Genomic DNA, 21,082 nt, shown 5'->3' on the forward strand with positions numbered 1-21,082 from the left:
AAACCACTGAAATTAAGCCCTTCACAATCTCTACTCTGCCATGTAATTCACAAATTAATGGATCAGGATTAGGCTTTAAAAGAACAGTATCCATCAGAAATAATACTCCTGCATGTGCAGTGCCTATATCCCAGAAAGACCTTGTGTGAGCTCTACATTGAATTTGCTTGTCTAGTAGTCTACAATCCTTTGTGAAAGGATGAAAGAACCATAAAATAAGTTTATGTTGCTCAGTGCACAAATGTTATAAATGGCTAACACAATATGAGCAAAACAGTAAATCTGATCTTTTGCAACATGCATATTTAACAGTCATAAAATCTACTTCTGAGTTTGTTGATATTAGGCTTTTGTTTTAGGTGCTGCATGCCATATATCTGAATTACTTAGTCTCTGAGTGAAGCTAATTTTTCTTCCTAGAACCAAGTGTATAATTTTTAACGTGTCAAGAAATCCGGCATTTGTAGAAAAACAGAATAAAGCAAATGTTTGCTACTCAAAATAGGTGTACCACTGCTGTATCTGAAAACCATATTGTAAGTGTAATAAGCAAAGCATGACTACTCAAATGCCTTTTTTTTTTTTAATCCACTCTACAGAAGAAGAAATGTACATATTAGAATATCAGGGGTTTGTTTAATGATTTTTGTCCAATAACATATGTTGTGATATGCAAATATATATATAAATGAAGAAATATGCTTTGCATTTCGGAGAAAAGGCTGTCAAGCACTTTCTATTTATGATTAGGTCCTCAGGAAAGCCCTAAACTCTGCTCCCCCAGTGGGTTTTAATTTTACCATGTAGCATTCATTGTATAGTTCTTGTCCATGGTCTTTTCTCTGGAAATGTATTGACCTTAGTGCCAGGCCATGAAATGCCTTACAAAGCAAAACTTAGCACATTCATCATTCTGTGGGAAGCTGATGGAGAAATCCTAAAACCAGTGGGTTGTGCTTGCGATAGCTTCTCTTGCAGAGGAAGAGATCTGCTGTCTTCCTGGCTAGCTGGAGCCACCGGGCTGCTGCAGGTCTCCTGCCCAAGATGTACCATCTAGCCAAGGCCGAGGTGGCGGAGGCTCAAATAACTGAGGTCAGATCATTGTCTGTTGGCCTGGCAAGGAGTCTTGGGGTCCAGCCAGCACTGAGAGAGAGCATTGCTCATGGATGTTGCTATGTGAGAGCTCCGTAGCCCTGAAGAATTCAGGAATATTTCTGTAGTGTGGACTGAGCTGGCAAACGAGAGCCTTACCTTGGTGAAGGGAGCTGCACACTGGGTGTTATACTCTTCAAAGCTCTTCCCACTGCCACCACTGTTGACTTTGTTTGCTTATGCTTAATCTCATGTAAAGATTGCATCAGCTGGAAAGAAATAGTGTGCTCTGTTTTAACAGGACAGAAACTGTGAACTCCAAATGAAGGATTTGAAAACATAAACTTGTGCCACGAAGCTATTTCTATATGATGTTTGTGTTCTCACCAAATTATTTTCAGAATTAGTTTTGGACAATATATATTTTTTTTTCTTTTGGACAACATACATAGATTGCTACGAGATTGCAATCTTGCTGTCTTCTTGTCGATGTGGAAGTGGGATCAAAATCAGGGAAGGAAAGCCAACCTGTAGTGATTTCATTGTGTCGATACAGCCCTTGTTCCCTCCCCATGCCAAGTACAGCTGATGCAATTCAACTGGGGCGAGCTCCAGGCATCACTGAGTGTGTGGTAGGATTGCTTTGGACTTCACTGCTGGTCAAGGTGTTACTTCCTACCCTGCTTTCTAGAAGCTGGCTCTACATTTTGGCACTAACTACCAGTTGGTTTTAAACCCTATGGCACTTGCTTATTAGCAGCTTACTGCAAAAGTTGTTTTTCCCTCCCTGTATAAAGTATGTTCGAGCACAGTCTTTGAATTTGTTAAGTAGAAGTGCCATCATTTTGAAGCTTTCATTTCTTTCACCAAGTCTGAAATAATTTGTGATAGTTAATTGCCAGGACAGAGTTTGGTCTTTGTCTGGTATGGGAGGTGGGGTATGGTGTATGCTCCATCTGAAAATAGTGTGTTTTTGTTTCAATAGCTTTGACTTTGTCATGTAATATGAAAACAGTGAATTGTGGGCATCTTGTTCCAAGAAATGTATTTTTTATAGCACAGAGTTTTGTGCTTGTGTTGTGTATAAATACAACCAGATAAAACTCACATGCTCTATTATATTATAAGTAGATTTAAAATCTTGTGTGTTGGTATTAGTTAGACATAGATACGTTTTAAAACAGAAAGTCATGCATATTCTACAACATCATTTTTAGTTTGTTATTTTGCCTAGCACATTTAATACTTCTGTGCCCTTCAACTCTGTAACAGTGTCTCATGAGAAGTAAATGATTAATTCCTTTCCTTCATCCCAAAAGGCAAAGGTAGTTTTATGTCATTCTTAAACTGTACGCTTGCATATGTAATAGAAAAAAAAAACAACAGTATTTTTCTGCCTGTTCTATATGGTGTCATGCAGAACATGACACACTCACAGATCTGGAATTTCAGTCAAAATAGTATACAAGTTGTTTCCTATATTGCATAAAACCTTCTCACAGCCACATGAGAAATTCACTTGTGAAAAAGTCCAACAGCCAAATGCTAAGTCATTCTGAGCTAACAAGTAATCCAATAAAATTTCACTTCAACAGCAACACAAATTTTGCCTCCACAAGTAAGCTCAGTATATTTTGAAGGAGGGGAAGAGTATTCCAGCTTGCTTTTAGAACAGACTAGTACCTGTATCACTTATCTGTATCACATAGGTCCCGGAGATACATGGCTGTAAAGACTCTAAAATCTGCAGATGAACATACTCCTATTTTGTAGAATTTGGTTGTACACATTGCCACTGTGACAATCCTTGGGATTTTTGAAGTGTAAGGAATATGCAGTGTTAGTGCCTTGGCAACCCTTCCCACGTGTCTCACCAGCTAGCAGTGCTGCTCATATTTACTGCCACATATTAATGATGGAAAAGACAGAATCCTTTTTTACATCAACAGAGCTGTAGGGTGTTATAGCCCTATCTGAAGCATTATCTTTCCAGCTTTCCTGGTAGTGATGCTTTTACATCTTCAGTACAAGGTTGGGACTTACAAATAAAAGTAAGTTTTTATTTTACACATTGACCATCTGTAATATGTACACACTGAAGCGATCCTGGCAAAATATGAAATGACTGAAACTTCTGTATAAATCCAAAGTGAAAATGAATATTTGAGGTTTTACACTTCCAAGCTTCCCTTTTTTCTCAGTCTTTAGTACTTGGTGTTCTTGGCAGCTTTTGGAAGGGTCAGAAAGCACAAACACTAACATATACAGGGCCATTTCAGTTACAATTATCTGCCCAACACTGGCAATTTCAAAACAACCTCAAACAACCTCAAAACAACCTCTCAACCTGAGAGGAAATGGCTGAGAACTTTGTATGAGCTTAAGTATACTAGTAATGGTATTGCAATTTGGAGGATGTCCAAAGAAATGCAGGCAAGCAGGAGGCACCGGCTAGTCAGAGAAGAATTTTATAAATAATGCTGTATGTTATACATGCCTGAATGTTGATAGTGCTTTTTTAGCCCACCACAGAAGCAGTGGTGAGGAGGGTAAACCAGGAGTGACCTAAGAACAAATAAGGAGGCTTGGGCAAATGAAGTTCAAATATTTTCTCACCTTTACCCACTAAACCAATCTCATTAAATTCCCAGCAATGAAACAGTTAATGAAAATACTGCAGCAGCTAGTTTCAGGTTGACTTGCTAAAGATATTTCTAGCAAACAAGGTGGTTGCAGAAATCTTTTAACGTATCCCCACACACTGGTGTTTAAACAGAAGAGAAGAAACAGGGCAGGATGCTTGGGGTGGGGCACTTGTATTTTTCCCCTGCAATGAGTCTCACAAAAATGAGATTTCAGCCCCACAGTATGGGCAGGAGTGTAGTCCTCGTTCCTTGCCCCAGCACAGCATGCTGTGTACTCACCACGGTTTTCTTTCAGGAGACAGGCAGGTGGTGAGCAGGCAGATCCCACTGCACGAAAAAGATGTGTGGTGTTTGCCTTGGCTAGTATTATCAAGCTGCATTGGCTTGGTTATCAAGCTACATCATCACCCACCACTGGGTCCAAAGAGTGAATGCTTTGCCTAGGCTTACTGGTCTTCACGTCGACCTCTCTCCAGTGATGCACTATTAAAAGTGCGAATCATGAAGCTATCAGAGAGAGGATTATAACATGTACTAAAATGTGACAATTTCACACTTCATAATTAAATTGACGGAGAGATTAAAGAAGGGTTGCTTTCATAAATGAGAATGAGGAATACAGTGTGGTAAGAGATAATCTGCCTTTTATTAGGTCATCTGGAAATAAAAGGCCTGAAATACAAATTCTTGTGTTTGTACAGGATAAAATCATATCCACTGCTTCTGATGTCATATGTGAATATTCAATGGAAACAAGATGTTCTACATTTATTGCGTGCCCTGTAATGTAATGATCACCTAAAAAAGCTTTCCTTTGTTGTGATTTAAAAGTAGATTGTGTTGTGCCAGGGAAAATATGTAAATAACAGGCTTTTCGAACAGTGGATCTGTGCATACATATTAGCTTATAATGCTTACAGTTTGTGAGGACATAGAAAAGGAAATATTTATTCTCAACCTGAAGTTAAAGTAATAATATTTTGGAATGCTCAGTTGTAAAATTGATACTTCTGAATAATCTAAACAAGAAAATTCAGAGTTTTGTAAAACAACCACTAATTCTGAGAGGTTTCTTTTTTAGCTAGTTAGGCATACTTAGATGACAGTAGAACTTGCCCTCAAGACTGTTAAAACTAGGTATGTTTTGAATGTTTAGTAATTTCTAACTGCATGCATAAACCATTGTATTTACTTTCCTGGTCCATATATATTTGCTCACACATCTAACTACATGAAAACAACAACAGCAAAAGCAAAAACACAGAGACACAGAGGCAAACCGTCATCTGTATCTGTGTATATACACTATAAACTTCTTATCTAAAGTGTTTTTTTTTTTTCCCAGTACTCATATTTTTCATGCTTTGTTTTTCCAACTCAGAGTGCTTCATATCAGGGCCGCTATATGTGGTGGTGGAACAGCTCCATGAAGAGAGATGTAAGCAATGCTTTTGTGACAAGCAGAGAGTCTGTGGGTCAGAACACTCATTTGGGTAATGAGATAACATCCCCATCAAGTCTTAAATAGGAATTTCCAACATTAGAGTCTTAATAATCATGCTATTGCTATTAATTTTTTGTAGTCTATTTGGTGTTGTCCTGGATGTGTTAAATCTTTTCTCACCAAGATGTTTTCAACAGCTAGAATGGTCTTGATGATATGATTCATTTGACAGCTTTTCCAGAATCCTTAAAAAATGAAAAACCCAATTAACTCTGGGCTGTATTCCAGTAATATATCACACATCACCATTCTAAATAAATTTGATAGACTTTAAGTATATGTAAGAGTCCCATGTTCACCATCATAATTCTGTTATCTAGTTAAAAACTGTGCTTCAAAAACCATGAGATGGGGGAAAATGGATGTAAAACTATAATAAAGTTAAATCCTTATTATCTGGTTACTGTTTTTCTTGACCATGCAATTATATTACATTTTAAAATTGTAACTTTTACACATGTGGTAGCTTGAAATGTGCTTGATTTTTAATGAAAGGTGGGATTTTCTTGTATTCCCTTGTGTCTAAGAATTGTAACTCTAAGATACCATGATGAGACCTTATTATACTAAGAGAAGTAATGATATTGCTCACAAGAAACTGATACCAATGATGCGTAGAGCTCTCTTGACTCTCCACTGTTGTGGTGTCATTGGTGGAAAATTCCTCAGTGAAATAAATTCAAATGAGTATTTCCTAATAAAACAGAAGATATTTGATTTTTTAATATTTTTATTTATTTTATCACTGGCCTTCAAGTTTTGAACGTGTTGCAAATTTTGATATCACCCATTCCATGTAGATAAATATAAGTGATACCCCAGAAAAAAAAACAGTCAACTCTCCATGTAGAATGGTGGGCTCTGAATTGAATTTTACCATTTAGCAATGAGATCTTGGAATTATAATGAATAGTTCTTGTGAAAGCATCAGTTTAATGCTCAGTAGCAATAAAAATGTAAATTGAATGTTAGGAATTGTTAGAAAAGAAATAGAGAACAAAAGAGACTGCATAAATCCCTACAGAGTTCACGTCCCCTCTTCTTAAAAAGGGTAGCGCAGAACTGGGGAAGGTTCAGAGAAAGGCAGTAAGAAAAGTGTGGAAATGTCATCACACAAATGATGACTTGTAAGTCTTCAGTTTTGAGAAAATAGAATAGAGAGAATGATTGTTCTTCACTTCTTTCCAACATGATGTAGGTATCTATGAGCCCAGCACTTAAGCAGTTCATAACAAGCAAAAAAATCCGTGAAAGAAGATCTCACTGTGGTCAACTAAACACAACGACATTACTGCTGGCACAGGAGAACCCACATACAAATTTGCAGGGGGCTGAGATATATTCTGCAAAAATCATCACTGTATGTTTTGATACTCTTCCTTAGGCATCTGCTGCTGATTCCTATTGGAAAGAGGCTCCCAGACCAGGTAGACCTTTGGTTTGGCAGTGCGACCATTCCCATATTCCTATGATATATAACAGCATTAGAAGAATTTGTCAGTGGAGGAGCTGGAGTTTTCTGATAGTTTGACTGAGAGCAGCTGATGCTTCTCAGGTTTGAAGAGTATGAGGCTGAAGGGTAAGCTTATTTATTCAGATGTTGATGCTTGGTATGAGCTAAGTCTAATGAATGGATGATGCACAAGGAGCGAGAGGAAGGAGCTTTGCTTCTCAGAGCTATTACTACAGGCTGGCTGAACAGCAAACAGACTAGGGGCATGGGCAAAAAAAGGACTTGAGTGAACTCTGAGATAACTGCTGTCTTCAAGTTCTCTTGTAGCCTGTGGTCAATGGGCATCTTTCCTTCCCTTGCTCTTGATAACCAAGCGGTGCTTGGCTCTCAAACCACTCTCTTTTGATGGGTGAGAAAGTTAAGGGTATGGACATAGCCATACTGCAGAGCCTTCAGGCCAATGAATGTGCTCATTCCTGCTTTTTTTTTGCTATAGGTGCAACCAGAGTATCTTTTTGACTCTTGCTACCCAGCTGACCCGAGTGAGAAAACATGTAAATATAGATTTGCATATTTTACAGAACAACAATAGCTATGATCTTAGATTGTATTAGAGCAGCTTGAAAAGCTCCTGGTGCCCTGCCCTGGCAGCTGTACAGGTTTCATGTCCATGTATATCACATATAACTACCCGGACAGTTTTTAACTTCAGGTAAACCACTGGGCTGCTGGGCAAAATCATATCAGCATTTGTCCAAATTCAATGCTTATGATCCTTGAGAAATGCCAACACTTAGTTTTTGTTTTTCTCAAATTAAAATAAAAAAACTGAAATTTCAAAATTTACAGAGAAACAGCATTTGGGACTTGCTTTACTGGAAGTTATCAAAAGAATTATTATCAAAGATTTCATTTCACTGAAGTCAAAAGTATGTTTTGGCTTTATTATTGTGATTTTCAAGTAATAACATATTTGAAACGTTAACTTTTATAGTATATAATGATTGAAAAAATGAAGCCCTAATGAAATCATTTAACCTTTTAGAAGTAAAAACAAATAATATTCTTTAATTTTTTTTTTGATGAACTCAATACAGATCGTTGAGTCAGCACTTGCTAATGGAAAACAGTTCTTCTGGAACTGCTTCAAACACTCCTAGCAGGATATAAGACATTTAAATTCCAGCATGCAGATAAAAGCCGCCCCCCCCAAAAAAAAAAAAAAAACAACTTGTACTCTAAATAGCAAAATTACACAAACTAAACAAATGTTTATGTTTTGTGCCTGCATATCACACATGAGTGCTTGTGAATATTGTCTAACACATTTGACAGTTCTGCTGGTCTTAGTACTTAATTCTGCCTTTTTTTTTTTTTTTCTCCTTTTTTTTTCCCCTCTCAATTTCTGTCTCCTTTCATCTTTACTTGCTAATGCTGGCTATAATCTGTGTTATATTCCATCCCATACAGTAATGCTCACAGGAGCATTTTGAAGTTAAAATAATTTTCAAGTATTGATTTTATATTCTGCTGTATTACAATGGCTCTTTCATCTTTGTCTTCAGAAGGTATTTTGAAAGCCACAGTTACTCAAACCTCATACCTTGCTAGCAAAAGGAACAAAGGCTGAACGCTATTTAGCTCAAAGTGTCAATCAGGACAGAACAAGTTAAATAGCAGCTAACACATTGGCAGATGAGTAACGCAGAATGGTTACTAAGCAGTGCTGAGTGCTGTTTGTCCTAGCCTACCTCAGCAGCTTAATGTGTTTACTTATTCATCTGCATCTGTTAGGGTGTAGCCATTGTCAGTAATGGGTAATTTTCCCAGTAGAGACACGGTTTTGGGGCTTGTCTTACAAACCCATCCAGACCTGGAGGATACCGCTGTGATTAAACTAATTGATTTCAATAGGTGCTAATCATGCAGGCTATGGCAAAACGCAGTGATGAAAAACTTCAGTGTCCCTCAGACAACAAATGATTATTGCACTTCACCCAAATTCTCATATAAAGATGAGAATTTTTCCATCCTGATTTGGGTATCTATTCGTCATTTCGATAGCTGTACCTCATGCTAACCTGGTTCACTTTATCAGCCTCAATTTGCCAGTAGGAAATAGCCTGTGGATAAGGCCGATTCTCAGCACTGTAAGGAGACATCACTATTTAATGCCTATTACAGGGTCTGATTAAGCAAATGGAAATTACCTGACAAGTTGCCCCACATGTCTGCCTAAACGCTTGCTCCAGAGGTAATATTTACTGTGCCCTGACTTGTAGAGCTGGCTATGAAGGTGTCAGCTTGCTGTTTCATGGCTGAGCTTTTATTGAGGTTGGTTTCAACGCAGGGTGAATTGCTTTTCCCCTCTTTGTACGAAGAGTAAAGAGACAGGGAAGGAAGGATGTGCAAGGGAACCCTGTAAATGACAGCCTGAGCGGAACACCACACCTAGGCGCTTATAAGGGTCGCTCAGAGATGCTTTATCTGGAGAAAATGCTCAGGAGCAGAACGTAGCATTGCTGCTCCCTCTCATTGGGAATAGCCTTTATTTCGTTGCAGCTTTCATTTCAGACTGTGCTGGCAGATGAGGGATGCAATAAGCCTGATTAAATTTCCATGATTTATATATCTGCAGCACACAGAGTCCATAATTAAGACAATGGGGGACAGAGGCCCTGGCCGTGATGTACAAGCACAGAACTTCACGTCAGATGGGAGAGGGATGTGTGAGAGAGTACAAGTTAAAACTTGTATTTATATATGTGTATATATATATATATAAGGCAGTATTGATCAGCGTGTTGGCCAGCAGCTTCCATATATTAGTATCTTCTTGCCATTTTGGAAGAAGAGAGGGTTAAGATGGGCTCTTCAGTAACTTAGATTCGATTACTGAACTATAGAGAGATGTTAAACGGGAGGCTGTGGGAGAAAGATGACTGGAATATATGTGCCTGTAGTGGAGGCTGGTATCGTGAGTGTGGAAAAAATCAGTGGGAGCATGGTGAGAACCTGCTGGCACCTCTGTAGAAAACTGGAGGAGGAATCAGGATGATCTGACTGACCCATTTAGAGGAGAGGAAGGAGAACGTGGCCGAGCAAGGTAAGTGAGGGTAAGATTGCAAGAAGAGAGTTAATTGTGTTGAACCTAGCTTGACAGATCATGGAGGATAGGGAAACAGCAATGCTGAATTCTGGCTGAACACTGCTCTGGAGAGAATAATTTGGAAGTGATGAGAGCAGGAAGCTCTTTTTTTTTTTTTTTTTTTTTTTTTACATACAACAGATGCATACCATATTGCAAGTTAAATATATGAATATCTGTAAGGTGGATTTGTACACAATGCATATACCATAGGCACTCTGTAACTATGGGATAAGCCAAAGAAAAGATTTGGGAATAAACAAGCTCAGTCCTTACAACAGGACAACGTGAAAACAAACTTACAAGTACCCATACACTGTTTGACAGCAGCTGAAGCTGTCAAAGCAGAATAATGTTAGTTTGTCCCAATCCTGCAGCAATAGACGTCTCGGTTTCCACCCCCTCGTGCAAAGAGTGCCCATGGCTTTCCCATCAGCCTGAAGTTCTTTGCTCAGCGTGATTCCATCCCTGCCAGATAGTGAGGCCTGCGCTAATTGGAAGTAACGGGGGAAACTAGACAGGGATAGAACAACCAAATAAAAATAGGTTTGAGATGAATACTTCTCCTTAGCAGTCCAGGAGGAACTTGGCAAGGCCAGAGAGCAGTGGTGATGAGGAACAGGAGGATTTCCTCTTGGTTTGAGGATGGGAAAAATCTCCTACGTAGTTTAGTTGGCTTAATTTTTACCATGAATTTATGCCCTGGGGTGTTCATTTTGGGGTACTAACAGCCAGACAGCTTGGCCATGACTGACTCCATGGCTGGAGCAGAGTGCAGCCACTTTTCTGGCTTGCAAGAGCAAATGTTCCTGCTGCTGTGTCCGTGTGGCGCCTCTCCCCTGGCTGCAGCATCCCTCCCCTGTGGCTGGGCTCCTGTACCAGGCATGCTATGCAGCCCCAAAGGTCAGATGGCCAAGCTCATTGGCATGGTGTGAGTGACAGCCCACCCTAGACACTGACAGGCCCACAAAAGGACACAGGCATCAGTCACATTGTTGTAGGAAGGTATGGGATCCACGAAGCCTGCATGACACGAATGTCTTTCATGCTCATAATAAATTACCTCGGCTCAAATGTCCCTGATGTATTTACAATTACAGCATACTCCTAGATTAGAACAAGCAGCTCTGCTTTTGCTACAGAAGTGGCAAAACCTGAGTCTCCACTTGCGTTATGGCCACATTTTGAATGTCTCCTTTTGGCAGCACGGCTGGGTCTTTGCTTGCTTCTCACCTCCAAGCCAGGTGGGCAGGTAGCAGGAGCTGGGACCTTGCATTGCACACCCAATGCTCCTGATGTCCTGAGCTCTGCCTTGGCTGGAGAAAGGGGATGAGTGTTGCCACCTTTGGGGTTCGAGAGGCTACGTCAGCTTGGATGCTGCCTGTTGGCTTTCCTTCCACTCAATACATTACCACGGAAAACAACTGTGGCAGAAACACCATGGCCATTTCTCCTCCTGCTCAGCAGGATGTGGTGAATACAAGGGATTTGTGCCCGAGTCGCGAGGACGCTGCTGTCTGTGCCATGGCGATCTTTATTCATTAACATTTTCTTACCTCCACACCTGTTTAATATTACATATTCAGCTTGGAAATACTGTCCTTTTTGTCCCCTTTTACACCATCTGTTGACACAATCCAGCCTGTGCCTGGGTAGGATCCAGCTGGCACACACGGGGGGTGAGCGCATTCGCATCTCCCGAAATTGCTGGTTCGGGGAGGGATGAGGGGAGGGGTGCGAGACTCAGAAGTCGCCCCGCGCCCCGATAGCACCGCAGCTGAGGAGCCCATCGTTGCCACCAGCGATGGTGCCCCGTGTTATCAATGCACAGCCGTCCTTTCACCCCGGCCTGCCCTCCCCTCGCCCCGACGTGCCTGCTGCAGTCGCGGGAACAATGGCAAGCGCCGAGTGGCCGGCACAAAGACAACAGCTGCACTCCCGGGTCAGGCTTTGCAGCCTCCTCGAACAATGGCAATGTGTAACCCCATCCCCACGCCCGGCCCCGAATAATTTATTTATAGATGCAATATCTCTTTCTGTGGTCTATTTAAGAATGTCTTTTCATAAATGCATGGAAATTGAAATTATTCTCTGCTTTCCCCCGAAAGATTAAGGTATCTGCACTGTACAGATAAATAGCGTAATTTTGGAGGGCGAGAGGGAGAAAAGTAATTGGAATGTATGTAATGAAAGACTGGGGGAAGTTGATTCATTGTTATGTGTGCATTTGTTTTTTTTAATTAAATATATTTCATTATTAGTGTCTTTGTAATAATGGGCACATGTTTAAAAATAGGAAAGAAATATTGAATTGGGGGGAGGAAGCCCTCCTAGTCAATGAATGCCCATCTTTCCAAGAAATGCCTGGTTGCCTCTTTGGTAATGAAACCTCTTTCACATGAACAAACTGTAAGTAGAAGCAACTGCTCGGCATGGAGAATTTTGTGACATTCGGGAGACCGTGAGTCATCTCTCACATGAAAATATGGTCAGCTCAGCCCACTGCTTCGTTCTCTTAGATATGGTGTTTGCAGCTTATGGGCTAAATGTATGCTTTAACACAAGATCAGAAATGGGGAAGATCACTTAGCTCCTTAAAAAGGACTAAAACCAGTAAGAATTCTTCTTCCTGGAACTTTTTAACGCCAGTAATTTCAACGTCCCTATCATATTTTTCTAACAATAGCTCCATAATTCATTTAGGTTAGGCTTTTCCTTTTGCTACAACTAAGTTAAATTTTGTTTGTCTAAAACCTGTCCTCTGAATGCAGGCGGTTAGGAGCTTAGTGAGACTGCTTTCCCGAGTTAAACCCATTGGCGTAGGAGTTGCGAGCCTGCAGCACTTCATGCATGCACCTTTTTGTGTGCTGGTGAACATGCACGTGTACGGGAAGTGGGACAAGACAGTGTCTGTATAGGAAAGCACTTTGGTATGGTTAAACATTCTCCAAACACCTTCATCAGATTTAATAACAAACTGAAAGCTCCCGTACACCCACGTGATGTGAAGCATGCTTTATCAGTTGCTCAGGTATAAAAAGAAACCATTTTTATATTAGCAAACACCACGTATAACATTATTAGCATCTTTATATAAAGTATGCTGGAAAATACATGGCCTCTTTATATTTTTTCCTGTCCACAGGAAAAGCCTCATGACTGGCAGCTGGTTGCCTGCCCTATTATCTGAGTCTGCGTCCAGTCTGGCTAATTACAGTCACTGATTACTAAACACTGAGCAGCACTGTCACCTGCCTTAGCCTGACAGGATTATACCATCTGTGCCACATGGCCAGGGTATGGAAAGCTGGTGAAAGGTCACAACAAGGGGCAAATAGCCCTTAATGGGAGGTACATGTCTGTTTACAGACGTGACAGCTGACTGTCATTAGGGTATATATGTGTATTCGCAGCTGAAGATACTTCCCAAGGAAGAATTAGTGGCATAGGAAGTGTGATTTTTGTCAGATTTTTTTTCCTACCCTGAAATAGGTATCATTTGATGGAAAGAGACTAAATATTGTATCAGACACACTGGAGTAACGCAGGATCAGATGTTTTTCCTCCTTGCCACCTTAGAAGTCACCGCCCGCTGTAGTAGTGGGCTGCCAATGCAGCAGCAGTAACTTAACTAAAATCTTTGGAAAAAAACTCATCCAGATAAACTGCTGCAAACCTTTGTGCAGACAAAATTGCCTCATTTAAAGGAACTGATTGGATATGTTCAGTTTGTGCTTGCCAGGGTAGCAAAATGATCTAGCTTACGTAAACAAGGACCGGGCCTTTCAGCCTGGTAGCAGTGCAGGACACAGAGCTCATGTCCTCGAGGTCTCCCCTCTCCAAAATCCCTGCTGCAGCACAGGTCGTGCATCCTCTTGCCCACAGCACTTGCAGCAACACTGCTCCTTCCTACGTGCCTTCTCTCATCTCCTCCCACGCGCTTGCAACTGCTCTCTGCTGCACCCAGCCTTCACTCCTGACTGCTACTTTTCATCCCTTTCGTGCTAGCAAAAGTCTCCTCCTTTCTTTTCCCTGGCACATGAGAAGGTGCAGCTCTTTATAGAAAATATCACGCATTTCTCCTTGTTTGCTCTATGCCCTCATGTGTTTAAGTTTTGATTCTCCTAAGGGAATCCTGATGTGGTTTTTTTTTCATGTCTGCGTTGAGGCCTGCTGAGGTCAGGGGCCTAGCTTGTGCTCACGGCCTTGTTGCAAAGTCCCAGCTCAGATCTTCTCCTTCCTCCCCCTTGAGGGTCCCTCTGAGTTACCCTGAAATCCCTGCAATTTAGAGGCCACAAGGGCATACTTGGGAGGTTCCTATTGCTTCCAACAGTCTCTGTGTTGATTTTGTAGTCAATCTACACACGAGAGCATCCTCAGAGAGTCCTGACTCTGCTAGTACGTACCCCAGGCCCCACAGCACTACTTGGGAAAAGCTTGCACACTTCCCTCCCCACTTGTTGTCCCATGTGTGGATTTTTCAAAGCCTCCAGGACATAAACTTAGGTACACAGTTCTCATTTATAATTCAGAAGGCCTCAGCTGTCACCCCAGGAGCTGGCGTGCTACTTGGTCCTCCTGGGAGGAGACCTGCATCCTCCTGTTCACACAGAACTCTACATTGGTGCTATCTGCCAAAGTTTTCTGCAATGGGTCCCTGAATGGGTTTGTTGCCAATCAGATTATGTTGTAACTGCCAGTCAGTGCCATATGACAGTTAATAAGTTGAAAGAAGTCTGAAGCAAGGAAAACTACTTGTCATCATGCCTGCAAGATGGTACTAGCACTGAAGGTGCCATGGTGCCTCTGCTCCCTCCTGAGCGTGTCTAGGACTATCTGCAAAGAGGATGGCAACACAAGCTCTGGCATGGTCACAGGGTTGTTGGTCCTGCCATCAGTTGTCCGGTGGGGACCACCACCACCACCACCTGATAAGGCCACTCCACCGGCCTTGGGTCATGGTCTGGTGGCAGCGTTGTTTGCTGGGTAGGACCCTCAAACCATGTTCCCCCAGCGTGGCTCTGTTGTTGGCCCCTGGGTAGGGAGCTTCCTCCTCCTCACTTTATTCTGGCTAAAATATGAAGCATTTTCAGCCAGAAAAATGAACAGTCTGTGCAACTAAGGGATGATTTATTTCAGTGAAGTAACAGTGTCACACACTCACTACCTTGCTTTTATTCTCCTTCCTTGAATGTCTTGTCTAAGCTCTCTCTTTTGCTGTCAAATTTGTATTATGTTTCTCCAGTTGCATTCAATTTGTCTGGTCATTATTTACCAGGTATTTTAGTATGTGAATGTAAGATAGATGTTTTACTGAAAAAGATGACTATAAATAGCCCTATGTATATCAAATCACAGTTTAAAGAAAAAACACCTGAATTCCCAGAAGGTGCATATATGTCATAAGTGAAGCAGTCTTACCTTTAATGATGAGCATATATATATATATATATAAAAAGTAAATATAATTTATTTCATGTCAAATGGGTGACCAACATTTGACAACCACTGTGTACAGCAATTTTCAAAAGGTATCAAATCAAGGTGTCTAATATTCTGAGTTTTCACATCTGACCTATGTGCTTTCCTAATAGTTGCTTGGATTTTTTATTTTTTATTATTATTATTTTTTTTCTGGTGGACTCTTTAAAATTGATCCCAGGAGCAGACATTCAAAAGGCTCCTTCATGTATGCATATTCATATACTGATACAGATAAATGTTGACGGGTCTGCTAATCAGCCAGTGGCATGGCGTGGGCAGCATCACCATCAGATCAAGGGTGTAATACTGGAGTGGAGATATTCAGTGATGATCTGGAGGACTGAGACAAGAACAAGGTGGAATTCAGTGGTACAAAGAACATTTTTTTTTTTTTTTATCCTCAGCTGGTGGTGAAAATTTCTGCTAGAAACCAAAAAGGAGCAAAATTTTGCTGCCATCAGTTACCACTTCATCACTTCAACCTCACGTGGATCAGGTCTGGTGCTGTGCACAAGTCTGATCAGCCACACTCAGAGCAGATAAGGGCAGACCAGAGCAGGTCTAGAAAATGGTTACTCAGATGAGCAGGGAACCTGGCAGCTTAATTTGTGAGGGACAGCCTTGGGCGTGCAGCTCATTTAGCTCCTCACGACAAATGCTGAGGGAGAAAAAAATGTGATTGCTCTCTTTAAATTTATCAGTGGTGGCAAATGCCAGAGAGGGAGAGGAACTATTTAAGGTGAAGGACAATGTTGGCATAAGAACAAATGAGTGTAATCTGGCTATGAATAAATTTAGGCTGAAAATTAGAAAATGGTTTCCAACTATCAGAGGAGTGAGTTCTCAGCTTTTAAATAGGAACTCAAGAAACCCAATTCCTATTCAATCCAATTTGATAAGATTATTAAAAAGCTGTGATAGGAGGGGACTAGGCTTTGGCTTAGAAGGTCTTCTCCATCCCTGACCACTGACAGGTGCAGGTTAACTCAATGGGATTCCTGCCTTGAATATTCAGTAGGGTATTATATGGAGAAGTTTCAAAAACTGGGACTCAAATTGTCGAGGAGGTGCCCCAAATTTGTGATTCTTTGGACTTTAATGTCTCTTTCTGCCTCTGTTATGCACCTGTGAAAAATGGAGGATAATTCCACCTCTCCTCCCCATTTAATCACACTGGGGTATTGTGAAAACGCCCGCACTGTGGCATTATGAGAATATAATATTTACTGTTTGTGTAGCACTTGGGAGTGCTGTGAGGATGAGTACCAAAGGAAAAAAAGCTGTGCTGAAATTAATAATTTTGGCTGCACAGCCAGGTTTGAATTACATGTAGTAAATCATGCCTAGGGCTACACACTGAGTGAGAAGAAAATAAAATATTGAATAGCTGCTCATTAAGCGAACACCATCTTTTCCGTGAACTGAATGAGGCAGGGTCCCATGGAAAATACAGTGTGTGATTTTGTAATTAAAGATTAGAAGAGAATTAGAATTAAGGTTGCACAAGGCTTTCCATATGGCTTTTCAGCATTGAGAATGTAGATTTTTTTTTTGTTTTTGCTGTTTCTTCTTTTTTTCTCATGTGCAGCTGACCAGTTAGCTACCTGCATGCAGCACAACTCACACCCAGACTACAACTGCGGGGGACCTTGTACGTGTGCAGCATGGAGGTGTCATCAGATGGCACAGGTCCGGACACGCTGCTTCTCCCAGAAGACAGGAGGGACCGCCTGGGCGTATTTGGACAACCAGCCGTGCTGCTATCTCGCCAGTCCCGGTGCAGGGAGATGCTCCGGAGCGCATTGCGCTGTGTGAACAACGCCCACAGTATTCTGCCCTTGGCACCAGCAGCTGGGGAAGAATGGGAGAGCTGCACCGGCTTTCCCACAATGAGCTCCTCAGAGCTGGGCAGAGAATAGCGTTCTGTCTAGTGGAGAAGCTCGGAATTTATTTCAGCTCAGTTTGGGACTCACACAGTTTCTAGAAATTCTCTTTAAACACAGTTTTGGAAAGAGATTAAAATGTAGGCTTTTGAACCAAGAAGCTTGGGCAGCCCAAGCCAACTGCCTTCCCCATGAATTTGGAGGTATGGAAGGCTTTGGCTGTGAAGCTGCCGATCTCTGGACCACCACACTGGATTAGAGAGTTTGGGTATCTTTGTTTCTCTCCTTCAGTCAAGGACGGATTCCTGGGGCTGCTCAGCTCTATCTGAAGAACCTGCATTTCCAGAGCAGCCACGGACAAAGTGGGCACAGGCCTTGGCCAATTCTGAAAATCTTGACTCAGACTCTTCAGAGGTTGTCCAAGAAGTACGTATGTTTCTCAATGTTTGGAAAAAATAATTATTTATAGGCTCACCCAGAACACCGAATACTTTACTGGATATTTCATGTGTGAGTTGGTTCACAGGAGTCTGGTGTGACTGGATGTACTACACAAATTACAGACACACCCTGAACTTGAAATACTCCTATTTTACCAGAGCCAATCATATTTCCATGTTTGTTTGTCATAATATGTATCTAATAACTGAATGTGTGCTGATGGCACATTCCTAGTAACCTAAAACATTATCAAAAACACAGGGCTATCTCCAGCTGCAGACCCTGTTTGTGACAGCAGTGTTTACTATTGAATCACAAACCACAGAAAACAGTGATTTGCACAAGAACGGCTAATGCATAAGAAGTGTGGTGAACTTTGCTTTTGCACAGGAAGAGGGAAGGAAGAAAAACATATTTATCTCACTCGTGGCTAAACGATAGTGCAAACCAGTAATTATGTGTAAATTATGACCTTGCCCCCTTGCAGTCAGCTCCTCAGTAAACATGACCACATTTGATTTCCATCCCCTCAGCAGTCCAAAGCATGATACATGCATCATTGTTTTCAGAGCTAGTTCAATGCTTCTCTTGAGATTTTTTTTCAATGACAACCTATATTTTTAGAGATCAAGATCTTAAATAAAAAGCTGGGCTTTCCCAGGTCTGGAGGATTGTCACTGAATTATAAAACTTTGACAGTGTAATATCAGCTTTTATAAATTTTGATCTTTCCTTTCACACTTTTCTATAGCTAAAAGGCATTAAATATAAGTTTAAAAAATATTTTTATTTTTAAATATATAAATGTTTTTCATTTTCATTCAATATTTTGTAATATTTTCAAACCTGGACAAATGTTGAACAATTGAAGAAAACGAAGTGATAAAATAAACCCCTAACTTGGATATCATCCTCTGTAATCTACATGGAAGTAACAGGAAAAAGAAGAAAGAAAAAAAAAAAAACAACACAAAAAAAAACCAGAAGGAATGCGTAAGAAAAACAGGAAGGAAGCCCACAGAAATACATTTTAAGAAACACAGATTTATTAAAAGAGAGCATAATAGAAAATTTCACTGAAGTGGAAGTGACTTAGAAAATTAATGGAATTTATTTCAACTTTTGAACAACTCTGATTATTCTATTTACTTAAACAATACCAGGCGAATAAGAACTGAGCCTCCGTACTTACATATTATCATGCATTTCAGTGTAACAAAGTGTAGCTACACATAATTATCCTGTGCTATCAGTTGTTGAAGTGGTATTCATTATTGCCTACCTTAAGCTGTCCCATAAATTTGCTCTGCACTGGTAAGCAGATATCAAGTTCTGCCCAGAGATAGAACAAAGCTGATGAGTAAAGGGAATCTTAGTAACGAAGTTTGTTGATGCTTATATTAAACTTCAGAAGTGTTTTGAATAAAAGCAATTGTTGCTCCGTGAATAGTCGCATTGAATTTCTTCAGCATTTTCCTCTCTAATAACATTCTCGTGAAGTAGAGACACATTCGGTTCCCTGACTTGGGTTAATGCAGAGCGTGTTTGGGTGCAGAATTGCCCCGAGCAAATCCCCTTGTGTTGGGCGAGCCCACGAGTGATGGCGGTGCCTCTCCAGGAAGCCCGAAGGCCTTGGTATCAGTGTTGAATGCTCCTGCGCAGTGCTGAGGTTTCTGGTGGCACCTCCCATGGTCGCTGGAGCAGCTCCTCACGACCCACCACGTTAACTCTTCCCAGGCAACACTTCTGGGATCCCTCTGTGGTCGTGGTGCTTGCTGTGGTGGGACAGGGATGTGCCTGAGGATGTGCCGCCGCGTTCCTGCGGAGCTGCTCCACATCCACGTACGTGAGTTTTGGTGTAAACCCCCGTCAGACCAGACAGCTTGAGTCAACAGCTCCACCACAGCAGTCGGAGGCTTTTGTGGCTAGATGGGATTTAAATAATTGGCAGGGCTCAGAACGAAACCCGAGTTTAAGAGGAACCCTAACTTGACTCCGCGCGTGTGAAATGCTGTTCACTGCTGTTTCTCCTCTGGGATCACAAATAGGTTTGCTCACATTACCTAACCGGGGCTAGAGCAGACCTTTTTCCCACTAAGGCACACCTTTAAATACTTTGCAAATATCAGCAAACCGAGTTTCACAATGGGAGTTTCTACCGGCGGGCAGGTTGTATCATCAATTTTGGGATGAGGAAATGAGGCAGGACTGGCAGCTGGCTGCAGGCCACCTCACTGTGCCTGCGTGGCACAGGGTGAAGGTGCCGCGGCTGGTGGGGATTTGTGGCAGAAGAGAGCTCCACCCAGGCTCGTGAGTCTGCTGGGGAGCAAGGTCTGTCCGGTGAGTGACTGCAATCCCCTCTCTGGTGCCTTGCAGAGGCCTCCCGGGGCACCCTGTGGCTGCTGTGCAAAGCGCTTTGCCATCCCTCACATCCCTGCTCGTCACTCAGGAGGAGTGACGTAGGTTTTGTAGCATGAGGAGGGTGTCTCGGAGGACAGGTTTCCAGCAGCTGGTCTGAGAGTGGAGAATCGGATACATCCTTTCCAATTCCTTTATTTCCCTTTTTTTTTTCTTTTTTTTTTCTTTTTTTTTTCTTTTTTTTTCTTTTCTTTTTTATTGGGCTTAAAGGGGTTATTTAAAGGGACCCAAACACTAAAAATATGCTGCTGTAGTTCATGAAATAGGGAAGTCAGGAATTTGCTGTGAGTCAGTGGCTGATTGTAAACTACAGCTTGGGCAGGGAGGGAGGCAGGGAGGGCCTGACTCAGCAGATGCCGGAGCCTTCAAAGGGATTAGAGCTGTTGCCAAGGCGTTCCACCCTTTTTTCCTCTTTAAATGTCTTAACTATCGTAGTCTTGCATTGCATTATATGTAAAAAACATGTATACTATTGAATTGGCACATCCAGGATGGAGAGCACTTAAACATCAAGATTTTCCTGAAGGATTATGGCTTGATTGTATCTACATGTGCACACTATTTCATCACTGTGTAAGCAGCAAAATCCTTTCCATACAATTAAAAACCCTCAAGCTTCATTAACACATTAGCTGGAAACATTTCAAAATAGGCAGTCTGAAATAAAACAACCTGAATCTTCATCCAAAATTTTTTTTTTTTTTTACAACACAAACGTGTCGTTTGGGCCAAAACATCCCGTCCCCCAGCATACCTCTGGAGCTGACGTAGAGCTGCATCTCTAGGAAATCACCCCTGTGAGACTTCACTGCAAGACGCTGTGCTTTCTAAGGGGCCAGTTCCCCATGCCTGTTGCCAACCCATTTCATAACTTCTGCCTCTGTGCAATCTTTTCAACTGAAAAGATAAAAACACAGGGAGTTGGTCTGTACTTAAAAAGTTTGCTGGCATGGCTATGGTATAATTACAATAGCAAAATCCCTACTGTAAGTTCAGTCCTGCCATCAAAAGCCC

The 21,082-nt window shown here is 41.5% G+C and overlaps 1 long non-coding RNA gene across 2 annotated transcripts in view; it reads left to right on the forward strand.

Moving 5' to 3' along the window:
• The window catches only part of LOC310898554, a 72,558-nt gene that overhangs the window by 21,945 nt on the left and 29,531 nt on the right, over window positions 1-21,082 (forward strand). Inside the window, exon 4 of one of the 2 annotated variants that reach the window (XR_014583420.1) lies at window positions 16,915-19,492. This is a non-coding gene — a long non-coding RNA (uncharacterized lncRNA). Of the gene's footprint in view, window positions 1-16,914; window positions 19,493-19,791; window positions 19,991-21,082 lie in introns of those variants that run through there. The other variant, XR_014583421.1, reaches the window with a different exon arrangement.

This window comes from Anser anser (assembly GCF_964211835.1).
Source record: "Anser anser genome assembly, chromosome: 4".
Classification (NCBI taxonomy): Eukaryota; Metazoa; Chordata; class Aves; order Anseriformes; family Anatidae; genus Anser; species Anser anser.